The sequence below is a fragment of the Panthera leo genome, chromosome C2, assembly GCF_018350215.1.
Source record: "Panthera leo isolate Ple1 chromosome C2, P.leo_Ple1_pat1.1, whole genome shotgun sequence".
Classification (NCBI taxonomy): domain Eukaryota; kingdom Metazoa; phylum Chordata; class Mammalia; order Carnivora; family Felidae; genus Panthera; species Panthera leo.
Window position 1 is genome coordinate 81023138 of NC_056687.1, and position 12915 is coordinate 81036052.

The 12915-nt window shown below is 45.4% G+C and overlaps 1 protein-coding gene across 1 annotated transcript in view; it reads left to right on the plus strand.

The window, feature by feature from the left end:
• The first annotated feature begins 422 nt into the window (after positions 1 to 422).
• Positions 423 to 12915, plus strand: part of DGKG (diacylglycerol kinase gamma) — a 202365-nt gene continuing 189872 nt past the window's right edge. Inside the window, exon 1 of the mRNA XM_042955649.1 lies at positions 423 to 608. The gene's annotated coding sequence lies outside the window, so the exon portion shown is untranslated. The remainder of the gene's footprint in view (positions 609 to 12915) is intronic.

A 12915-nucleotide genomic window follows, 5' to 3' on the forward strand; every position in this document is an offset into this window, starting at 1 on the left:
GGCCTCTGGCGCCCCGCGCAGCCCACCTCTGCTGCATCCTCCCGGAACCCCTAAGCTTCTAACTGGTCTTCCCCGACCTAAGCCCTCTCGGAGAGAAGAGCCCCAACGGCGCGCGCGCCCAAGTTGCGCCAAAGGGACTCGGGGTCGCAGCGAGCCGATCCGCATTCACGTGTGTGCGTGGCGCGCGCGTGCGCGCGTGTTTGTGTGTGGCGCGTGTGTGTGTGCGCGCGCGCGCGGGGGTGCGGGGCGGGCTCTGCGCCCGGGGGCAGGGCTCCGCGGGAGAGTGGCAGCCGGACTCGCGGAGCGGCTAGGGGCGGGGCGCCGCAGTGCCGTAGTAGCGGGCAGCCGGGACGCACTGCTTTGGAGCCGCGGATACGCGAGCAGGCGCAGGACCCGGCGCTGCATAGCCCCCGTCCCGCCGCCCCAGCCCCGCGGCGCCCGCTCGGGCCGTCCCCTTCCCCGAGAGGGCTGCGCTGGCGGGAAGGCGCCCAGACCACAGCCCCGGTCCCCCTTCCTGCCTCTCGGTTCCTCTTTCCTCCCAAGTAAGGGAATAAGCCCCGAGGAAGGAGCGCCCCGGGGAACCGCGCAACCAAGTGTTGCATGGTGAGGTAAGACGGCGGCCGGCGCGGCAGAGGGGGCTCGGGCTCGCGGGCGCGGGCGGCCACAACTTGGAAAAGGAGCGCGGAGCGGGCGCCGGTCGCGCGGCCCGGGAAGGGAGCGGCGGGGGAGGCCACTGCGCCCACCCTGGTGATGCCACCTGCAGCAAAGCCCCTGCAGGAGGAGATGCACCCCTGGGAGGCTGAGGGCGCGGGAGCGGCACGGGGGCATCGCCTCTCGCTTCGACTGGGAAGAGCTTGCACGCCCCAAAGGTGTGCGGGCGGGAGGCAGCGTTGCTCCGGGCACTTGGCTCCAGCAGCTGGCCAGATTCCCCCCTTCTAGGTGTACTTTGCTTCGTTGGTAGCCACTTCGCGCGCCAGGGTGCCCAAGGGCGGCCAGGAGCGGGGATACTTTTACTGACGTCTGGTCGCCAAAGCCTCTGGCCGTCCCGCGGGGTTCCAGGACTTTGGGACAGTCCGCAGAGCCTCTGGGCTAGGGGAGCTTGAAGGGAGGCTGGAGAGCGCGCGGACACCTTGACAAATACAAGCTAGGGAGGGAGAGGAGGGATGGGAGAGAATATAAAGCCGACCTGTTTAGTCTCTGAGTCACCACATGTGTGTCCGTGTGTGTGTTTGCGTCCTGAAGGGCGCGCATCTCGTAGCACCTGTGGGGCTTTGCAGAACTCCACTGGTCCATCTCACCTTGCATATTCTGACATTTTCTTTCTCTGGACGGATGAACTAGAATTTGCGGAGGGGGCGGCGGAGTTCCGAAAAGCCCTACAGGTGACTCTGAGGCGCCGCCCGCACCCCCGCCATCACTGCAGTGGAAAGCCTGCGAAGGGAGCGAGGAGGCGTCCCCAGATGTGAGTGATCCAGCTGCGGCACTCACAGTGGCGGCCACGACGCCCCCTCCCCGCGGCCGAGGGTCTGCGGCAGCGGCAGCGCGCGGTGATTTGTGGCTGCGCCGCAGTGGCGCGCGGGAGAGCTGAGAACCCGCCGACGCGACGCGCTCCCGGGCAGGCGCGGCCCGCTCCTCTGGCTTCATTAGCATACGATGACCTCGCTGTCCCGGGAGGGCCGGGGAGCGCTGTTGGTCATTCTTTCATTTCGGGGTCTGGGGGCCGCGCGCCTTGGGTCTGGAGATGTGGACCGGGGGTAGTCACTGATGAGGGACAGCGGTCAGGACCTAGGGCTGGGAACTGCCCCTCAGGTTCCAATGGGGAGAACGAATTCGCGATTTCCGTGCCTGAGATGCTTTGTGTAGAATACGGCCCATTTGCTGGAGCACAGGGCACCCTCGTTGTCAGTGAAGGACGTTAGATCGAAGGGGCAGATGTCATCGCAGTTTGGTCACGTACACACACACACACACACACACACACACATACACACACATACACACATACACACGCATACCCTCTCACACCCCTACTTTGTGCTTCATAACCTACCCCCTCGTTCCAGGGATATGTCCGAACGTGGGAGGGATTTTGCCGTTTGTCTTGTTGAAAGGGCTGTATTTGGCAGAGATTCCGTTCTGAATATAAATTATACTCATTAAATAAAGCAGCAGGAACTAAGCTAACTTCCCTGTTGTATCTCTGATCTAAGTCTTTCCTTTGCCACCCTTAGTTTATGTGTAGCACGGTAGGCATTATTTCAGGTATTTTTCTAGGAGGGGTCTGGGGATGGGATGCAAGTAGATGAGTCTTTCCCACCTTACACTTTCAGTTCAGTGTTTGGTTCAGATCAATCAAGACATGAGATGAAAATGATAAATATCAGAGCATCTTGGAATCTAGACTCTCAGAAATAGGAGGAACTACTAAGGACACCAGTTCCAACTCTCCCCCCTTCCCCCCCACTACATGGAGCACTTTCAACAGGTGCCACTCAGAGGTCCCAGCTGTGCACGCCTGAGGCTCTGCGGGAGGAAGAACCCACACATCAGCAGGCTTTCCCTCTCCTGCTAATCCCTGGGGGAGGAGGCTGCCCCCAGCTCCTGCCTTGGAAGGGGTGGGTAGGAAGAGAGAAGTACAATTTTGTTGTGATAAATTCTTTTGAAAAAATCTTATTGTATTACATCTTTTATGATATACCCTTTCAGTGTGAAAGTAATTCATGTTGGATGCAGAAAGTTTGGGAAGTTGGAAAGTGTGCAAAGGGTCAAACCACTCATGATTCCACCACCCATTTCCACACTGTTACTATATTGGCATATTTCTTTACTAGCCATTTTTATGCCTTGAAATCATATAATCTATAGTGAGCCAACATTGAGTATCTAGTAACTGTATATTTTAGGTGCTGAGTGTTTTATATTCATTGTGTCATTTAATCCTCAGAAGACTTTCTGAGGCAAGTATTATAATCAACCCCATAGAGTTCAGGAGACTTGCCCACACCACATCACTAGTAAGAGGCAGACCCAAGATTTAAATCCAGGCTGTCTGGGTCCTGGGTGGTTGCTTAACCTCTGTAACTATTGCTTCTCTACACACACACCCCCATTAGTGTTATAGCAAAAGTCCTTCGTGAACATCATTTTCATGGCTGTATATTATTACACTGTTAGTCATTTAGCAGCTACGAATAACTCTGCACAACATCCCTGCTGCACACGTTTCCAAATACTTTCTTTGGATAGATTCCCAGAAGCAGAATCACTGGGCCAAAGGGCATGAATGTTTCGAGACTCCTGATATACAGGACAAGCTGCTTTTTGAAAAGGCTACACTAATTTACACTTTCATCCATCAGAGGCAACTCGGCCACAGTCAAAGCAGGTGACCTCTAGAGACTCAAACAGACCAAGGGCCTCACATGACCAAACCACCCCACACGAGCATCCCCCTGGCCTCCTGGGAGAAGGAATCACAGGTATCATCCAGCCTTATACTCACACATGTGATTATGGAAACCATACAGTATAAAGCTCTACCTGCTTTTATGTGAGCCGCTGTCAGTTGCAGAATTCTCTGGCTAGAGGTCATATATTAGACTTGGGCAAATCAAACTGTGTAAAATGTGGAAATGTGCAAAAGATCCTACTTCTCTGTAGAAGTAATTAGAATAACTCTTACTTCTGTTAATGTGTGTCACTGTCACAGCCAGATTCAGCCAGTCCAACCAATCTGTAACAGTTTCTTCACATACTGGCCATGTTCAGAGAGCCATTTGTTTGTACCAAGTATCAGAATTCCAGAACAAAACCACAGTAGGAGTTGATGTTATCTTATATGTAACAGAGTGCATCTGCCCCCCTGCCCCCTACCAAATCAGTTATGGTTAGTGACTACAAATAAAGCAATAAAAAATAAGGTTATATTCATCATCTGAAAAAATGTCCTCAGTTGAAGAAGATATGGCTGCAGAAGAGAAACAGAATTAGACAATACAAAAAGACACAAAGGGGACATTTTTGAAGACAACAAGTTGGCCCTAGGTATGAGTTTTCCATAAGACAATGTTTGCCTCATAGCCACCACCTCCAGCACTGGGTTTCATAGCCCTGGAATATAGTCTGTTGTTGTAAATTGCATAAATATTAACTGAGTCCCCACTATGAAATCTACATAAGACTGCTCAGATCTTAAACCATCCTTCTGGGAAGGCTCCCCTGACTGCTCATCTGAGGTAGAGACCTGTCCCCCCTTCACCCATAGCACCTGTGCACACACTTGCCTCGCTATGGCGAAATCACTTACCTGCATACCCCTCTCTAAATTGTGAGCTCTTTGAAGGTACAGCTCTCACTGTACCGCCAGCACCTGAGGTAGAACTTATGCGCTATAGACAATTAAATGTGGTAAATGAAGAAATAAGAGAGATTTCCAGGGACTGTACTGGGTGCTTTATGTGCATTTCTTATTCCATGCATCTTTATTTGCTCTGGCCAGGCAGTCTCAGAAACATACCAGCAAGGTGTCTTGAGCTGTGCTATTTCCACATGGGAGTATTTCCATTTGCAGTTAATTCATTAAAATTAAACAAAATTTAAAATTCCATTTTTCAATCACATGAGTCATATTCGTAGTACGTACATATACCTTCTGGCTACCATAATAGAAAATGCATGTATGGGGCACCTGGGTGGTCAGTCAGTTAAGCGACTGACTAGGTATCAGCTCAGGTCATGATCTTATAGTTCATGGGATCGAGCCCCGCATTAGGCTCTGTGCTGACAGAGTGGAACCTGCTTGGGATTCTCTCTCTGCCTCTCTGCCCCTCCCTCGCTCGTGTAGCATGCTGTCTCTCAAAATAAAGAAACATTTTTTTAAAAGGAAAGAAAATGCTCATATAGAACATTTCCTATAGAATGTTCATCTGGAAATTCCTGGCTTCCAAAGGAGAATGGGAGTAGGGAGAAAGAAAGAGGAGGGATAGTGGTAGTAAATGTAGTAGTAATATTGGAATACTATTTATTGGGCACCTACTCTGTGCTCTACATTGTGCTATATTTTGTACATGCGTTGTCTCACTTAATCTTCGTATCATTATGAGCCTGGTATTAACCCTGTTCTACAGACAGGAAAACTAAGTCTCAGGGAAGTCTAGGTAAGCACTCACGAAGCTAATAGGAGAGGCTGAGTTTTAACTCAGGGTCCTGTGATTTCAGAGCCTTTTGCCTTAAGCCTTTTGCTTACCTCAGTAAATGTTGTGTGGGGTAATGTAGATGTGAACTGCCATCAGCTTGACTTCCCTGGAAGCCAAAGGAAGGGTATTTTTTAAAATACTTTTTACTGTTTATTTATTTTAGGGGGGAAGAGGGGCAGAGAGAGAGGGAGACACAGAATCTGAAGCAGGCTCCAGGATCTGAGCTGTCAGCACAGAGCCCCACGCAGGGCTCAAACTCATAAACTGTGAGATCATGACCGGAGCTGAAGTCAGACGCTTCACCAACTGAGCCACCCAGGTGCCCCCAAAGAGGGGTATTTTTGAAGGTTTCCCAAGGGAAGAAATTGGTATAATTTACAAATGTTAATAGAATATTAAGTGTAAAATTTTGGGGTTTGGGGCTTAAGGGTCTTGTCCCTGGATGAGTGACAAGGGAGAAAAGAACCCACCTATAGCATAATCTGACCAGAGGGCAAAACCGAGGAGAGCAAATGAACCCACCACCAGCATCCATGCTTCTCCCTAGGGAGTTCTCTCACCAGCTCTGAGGGAAATATTGGCTTGGCTAGGATCTCACAGCCAATTCATGGCACGATCCGGCCCCAGCCTCCCTGTGCCCTTTGCACAGCTCCACCTGCCTCATAGGCCATTGGCTTCAGTGTCTTAACTATAGTTACCATCCTTGCTCCAGTTTTCCTGTCTTTGTTCTTAAGGAATAAAATACAAAATTTCAAGGGAGGCTTAATTAATACCAAATAGAGATGATTACCTCCTTCATTTCACATTTCATATTTCTGTTAAAACTTTGTAAGGTTGAATTAGGGATCTATATCCATAATAACCTGTTGGGCTTAGTACCAACTGAAAAAAAAAACAACAACTCTCTTTTAAACTTCCTCTTGAAGTGTATCACCTGCCCCACACCCCCATGCTCGTGCAGAGGCTCCCTGGGATCTGAAGCTGGAGCCCTTGCATTTATTACTCATTTTATCTTGTTCAATTTTGTCTTCCGTGCCAACTAGCCCAAATATTTCCTGCTTTGAATCTGTTACCCAGTGTATTTGCTGTTCCTTCCAGCTGGCTTCCTGTCATCCCCAAATCTGATGAGCATGACCTCTTCAACTAAGTCATCGATAAAAATGATGAATATTATAGGATCTGAGGCATTCTACTATATGCTCCCTAAAGATAGATGTTAATTCAATAAGTAACCAGCACTCTTTCAGAAAGTTTATGCAACTTTTTATACTATTACCCAGCCCATATTTCTTCATCTTTTTCAAGAAATTATCAAAGGAATCTTACAAGGTTTTGATAAAGTCCAGATACTCCTTATCACTGGTATTTCCCTGATCTGCCTGCCAATAACTTTGTCAAAGAAGTTATTTTGTTATTCTGACATAACCTAAATTTCAGTTAACCCTTGTTAGTTCTTAGAGATCACAACTTCAGTCCTAAAATATAATTACACATCCTATTCTAGAATATTCCCTGGGGTTTAACGTCAGCCCCTCAACTTAAGAAACACATTGTATTTCGTATTTAAAAAATAGAACTTTCTTTGCTCTGGAGGTAATGGTGGTGGTGGTGATAGTGGCTAACTTTATGATTCTGAATAGGTTAAGGAGAGTGGTCCAGTGGTCTCAATTGCATGTTGTCTTAGAACCCTAGGATATTATTCAGTTAGGCCAAAAGACTTGTATTCATTTGAGGCAGATCTAAGAGTCTCTAGTATCATAGAAGATGAACTCAGGGAAGGAGACTAGAGAGAACCTGATCCCAGGCTTTCATCTTAAAGTGAGGAATCCTGCATCGAGAGAGGAAGTATCCTGCTTGGGGTCACACATCCAAGACAGGAACATGAGCTGAGGTCTCCCACTCTTCCCCAGTGCTTTTCCCAGGGCACAGCTTCTCCTCATCTTCATTTCTGAAGGAGCACACAGCCTTTGTTTTTGATAGGAAGTGTCCACTTTGCTCTTGGAATTAACCTTGTAAGTCATTGATACCTCAGTGAAAATCTTTCTTTCCTGGCATTGTGATTTAAAAGGAGAAAGTAAGGGAGAGATTAAGGGCTCTTGTTTTCCAAGTTGTACAAGGTCTTCAAGGCAGAACAGGGGCACAGAGAGAAAAGTTCATGTAAGAAAAGACTTTTTAAAAGAAATAATAAAACTCATAATAATAGTAACCGTTCTTTGCATGTGTACCACACTTAGGAGAAAACACTGTGCTGATATCCATGAGCTCTCCTGATTCCAATCACAAGTGTGAGACAATCAGCACAGACATCACCCACCATATTTCAGTAGTATGATTTTGTCAAAGCAGAGGCCATGGGATGGATCTCGAAGAGTGTACTATGGCAAGAAAAGGGAGGACAGGTAAAACTCAATGGCACACAGCTGACAAACTCCAGACCCATCTGTGCAGCTGGCCATTTGGGCGCACCTTGCTTTTCTGGGTGGTCTGCATAGACAGTTCTCTCCTCACTTAAGGCATAAACAGTGTCATCTACACAGAAACTGAGTTGTTGCTTCCCTCATGGCTGATCTGGTATGAAAGTTCCAAGTAGCCAGAGGTCAGCAAGGCCACTTTGACCCTTAGATGCTGACATGCTTGAAATGTTTGGCCCAGATGTTTTCATTCCTTGCTGTATTTCTCCACTTCTCTGCTCTTGTATGGTGGCCCATAGCATTTTACTAGCTGCCTCAGTGTCCCTGTATTTCAGTTAAAGTAGAGCTACAGAAAGCTGTTTTAGTCTCTGCAAGGACTAGAAGATTCCTTCCAGAATCCTTGAGGTCTATGCAAAGTGGGGTGGGTGTTCGCATCCAGTTTCCCACTTTTGTCAACCCAAAGTTTCATCAGCAAATATGTCCATGATCCTCAGAATCTGACCCCAGGACACCCACTGTGGAAGTTGGTCCCCTCCTTTTTCTCATGCCAGGATGTCCAGCAGCCTTTGGCTGATCACAGAGTGATTTTGATCAATCATTAGGAATCAGTAGTTACATGTTCCTGTAGCTGGGGAAATTCCCTCTCTACCCCAAAGCTTCCATTGTTCCTAATTCTTAAATCATGCAAATTATTGGCAAGTGCATTCCTGAGGAAATTCGCCCAATCACTTGACTAACATTAGATCAGCAAATATATACTGAACATCCCCTCTGTGCTAGGCGTAGGAGTAGTTGCTGGGGATAAGACCAACCAGTTTTCTGGGAACTGGATGGAACAGAGCCAGAAATTGTGTACCATTATCTTTAGATGCGATTCTAGAGGAGGGGTCACCTCCCAAGCCTAGGAAAGTATTAGACCAAGGAGGTCAGGCGTTACTCTCTGGAGTAGATGAGCTTCACTTGAAATTCAAAGGATGGGTAGAAGTGAAGAAGTGAATGTGGATAATAGAGGAAACTGTAAGCAATGGCTCAGAGGCAGTTCTTGTCTGCAGCTCCGTGTTGCTGGAGCACACTGTGATTCAAGAAGTGATGGGAGGTGAGACTGGAAATGTGGGCACTTGGGTCTTGTCTGTCAACCAAGAGAATGTAGATCTTTTCTCATAGAAAGTGGAGGGCCACTGGGAAAATTTAAGTGGGAACTGACGTGCTCAGATTTTAACATTAGAGCAATCCTTCTAGCTGCAGTGTTGGGAGGGGAGAAGACAGGAAGCAGGGCTGCCCATTGGGAGGCTTCCATGGGAGTTTAGGTAATATGAGGACTGAACAAGGTGGGACAGATGGAAGGAAGGAATCAGGAAAGAACTTGTAATTAAGTGGATGTGGAGGGAGTGAGGGAGGCACATGAGTCAAGTGTAGCTCTCGGGCTTCTACCTTGTGTGCCTGGAAGGGTAGTGGTTCCAGTGACCATGAGAACCAAGGAGCAGGGGAAAAGACAGGGTTAATAATGATTCAGTTTGGAGCACGTTCCATTTTAAGAGTCAGTGAGAGATCCAGGTGGAGATGTAGTTGACAGATGAGCTATGTGGCTAGAGACCCAGATTAGGGAATCATCAGTATAAGTGGCAAGTGAAACCACAAGAGCTGATGAGATCGTGGGAGTCGGTTTTCATTTATCTTGGTATACGTATTGCCAATATCTGAAAGATTCCTGTCAAAGAGATCCATGCCTCTTCGATAAGGGAAGGAAGTTTCTCACAGCACTGAGAGTCTGGGCTTGGTAGGTGAGCTATGCCAGTAGCCATTTGCTGACTCATCTAGACTCTCAGTGTCACTTCTGCCAGGTGAATTATCAAGCATGGATTTTTTTTTTTTTTTTTGTCTTCCTCTTCCACATTGGAGCGCCACAAATTTGTAATCAAGGTCCTTTTCTCTAGATCAGTGGTTCTCAACTTCGGTTGAACATTAAAATCAACTGGAGAGAATTGCAGACCTGTCAGTTCTGGGTTCTACTCCTGGAGATGCTAATTTAATTCGTCTGGCGTTAGGACCTGGGCCTGAGTATTTTTAAGGACCCTCAAGTGACACGAGTGTTCAACGGGGTTAAAAATCATTGCTAAAGAAGTTCTCTCAGTGATTCTGCTATAGGGTTTTTAATTCCTTAACTTCTCTGGCAAACCTCCTGTGGTGCATTACACTTTCTCTAAAAACCTACTTTGGCATGTCAGAACCCACGGTGGACACTGCACTCCGGTCATGATCTCGCATGCACATTATCCCTGTCTTTGCATTCAACAGTTTCTCCTTCATGCCTGCAAGGCTCATGGGAAGCTTTGTCAAATATCCTGTCTCTGAGTTGCATAATTAATATACCTGTCAAAAAGACGTAAGAATCACCTGCTATGACTTCTGAGTGAACTTTGGTTTGTTCCAGGGAATCATTGCTTTCTCTTCCAAGTGCTCACATGGCAGCCATCAACCTAGCAGTTCTTGAATTTTTATTTTTGCCTGGAGACTATCCATCAGAGATTCTGATTCAGAGATGTGGAGTAGGGGCCCAGAACCAGCAATTTTTTTTTTTTTTTTTTTTTTTACCAATGCTCAGGCTCAGAGTGATTCTGGTGCAGGTTTACTACCTTTGAGAAATACTGCCTTGAAAATAAGAAATGAAGAATACCCATTTAACTCATGCCTACTCCCATAATTGTTTATTGAAATGACCAAATTAATATATAAGTATTTGAGGATATTTATTATAGTACTGACAGCCAAAAAAGGATACCATGTAACCCACATGTCAAAAATTTTGACAACAGAAAATTTTGGCACCTGGGCGGCTCAGTCAGTTGAGAGTCCGACTCTTGATTTCTGCTCAGGTCGTGATCTCACATTTCATGAGACTGAGCCCCATGTCGGGCTCTGTGACAATAGTGCAGAGACTTCTTGGGATTCTCTCTTTCCCTCGCTTTCTGCCCCTCCCTTGTGCTTGCTCTCTCTTTCTCAAAATAAATAAGTATACTTAAAAAAAATGTGACAGTCCATTATAAAGAGTATATGTGAGAGTGAATCAAGGGAAAGCTCAACCAACCCATAAGTCACGAGGGTGGAAGGAAAAGTTGGCCTGGAGATGAAAAAGAGGAAACTAGTAGAAGAATTTCAATAGCAACTCTTGAGGGTAAAGTGACGGGGACTATAAACAATGGGAGAAAATTATTTGCAAATCACATATCTGAAAGTGGGTTGATATTCAGAATATATAGAGAACTCCCCAAACTCAACACAAAGTCAAATAATCCAATTAAAAAATGCGCTTCAGAAAGGATTTGAAAAGCATTTCTCCAAAGGAGACACACAAATGGCCAATAAGTACATGAAAAGATGCTCGACATCACCAATCATTAAGAAAATGCAAATCAAACCATAATGAGATATTACTTCATATCCATTAGGATAGCTATTGTCAAAAAAAAGAAAAGAAAAGAAAAGAATATAGCAAATGTTGATGAAGATGTGAGAATTGGAACCCTTGTGCACTATTGGTGAGATTGTAAAATGGTGAAACCACTATGGAAAACAGTACGATGATTCTTCAAAAAATTAAAAATAGGAATACCATATAGCTATCATTTCCACTTCTGGATATATACCTAAAAGAATTGAAAGCAAGGACATGAAGAGTTACTTGCACACCTAAATTTATAGCAGCATTGTTCACACAAGCCAAAAGGTGGAAGCAACCAAGTGTCTATCAGTGAACAAATGGATAAGCAAAGTGTTGTATGTGTCTACAATGGAATGTTGTTCATCCTTAAAGGGGAATGGAATTCTCATGTATGCTACAACATGGATGAACCTTGAAGACATTATGCTAAGTGAAATAAACCAGTCACAAAAGGACAAATACTGTACTTTTCCACTCATAGGAGGTATTTAGTATAGTCAAAAGTACAGAGAATGGTAGTTTCCATGGGCTGTGGAGTTTCCATTAAAAATGGTAGTTTCCAGGGAAGAATGAGGTGTTCTCATGTAGCGGTACAGAGTTTCAGTTTTGTAAGATGAAAAAAGTTCTGTGAATGGATGGTGGGGGTAGTTGCACAAAAGTGTGAATGTACTTAATGCCACTGAGCTGTATACCTGAAAATAGTTAAATGGTAAATTTTATGTCACGTATATTTTACTACCAGAAATAAACATAAATTGTATGTTATGTATATTTTACCACCATTTAAAAAGGTATATATATGGGGGTGCCTGGGTGGCTCAGTCGGTTAAGCATCTGACTTTTGATTTCGGCTCAGGTCATGATCTCATGGTTTGTGGGTTCAAGCCCCATGTTGGGCTCTGTGCTGACAGCTTGGAGCCTGCTTGGGATTGTCTCTCCATCTCTCTCTCTCTCTCTCTCTCTGCCTCTCACTCTCTCAAAATAAATAAATAAACTTAAAAAAAAGATATATAATAATATGTTATATACATAATACATATAACATACAATGTATATAATATATATTAATATATACATATAGTATATATGTATTTAAGTATATATGTATTTAAGTGGCAGGGGACTATAATAGTACTAGGCAGGTTGGTGATGGGAAACACCACCTCAGCATCTCAATCATGTCTGTGCCTCCTCAGACACACTTTGGCCAGCACACATGGCTATGGGCTGTGGGACTCACTCGCAGTCAACACATGGTCAAAGCTCATGAAAACAGTATTTAGCAGTTCAGAATAAGGAAGACCTCTGAGAATGTAAAACTAATTTCTCCATGTAAAATAGACACTATTGAAAAAATAGGAGAAAACGTTTTTAAAACAGTTCCAAGTTCTATTTAGAGACTGAAAAGAATGTAACAGGAGCTATCAAAAGAGAGCAATCTGAGATTAGGAAACTTTTCGTCCTTTAAAACGAAAAATGTGAGGCACCTGGGTGGCTCAGTTGGGTGGGCAGCCGATTTCGGCTCAGGTCATGGTCTCACGGTCCCTGAGTCTGTGAGTTCCAGCCTCATGTCGGGCTCTGTGCTGACAGCTAGGAGCCTGGAGCCTGCTTCGAGTTCTGTGTCTCCCTCTCTCTCTGCACCTCCCCCGCTCGTACTCTGTCTCTCTCTCTCAAAAATAAAATAAATATTAAAAAAGTAAAAATAAAATGAAAAATGTTTTGCAGAATTAAACTGGAAGCAGACCACTAAAGATGACTGTAAATTCTTCCACTTCGGATAGAAAACACATAAACGAACTAATGAGTGAAAAAAATGGAAGCTATAATTCAACAGATTAAACATTAAAATATAGAATTTTTCAGGAGAAGA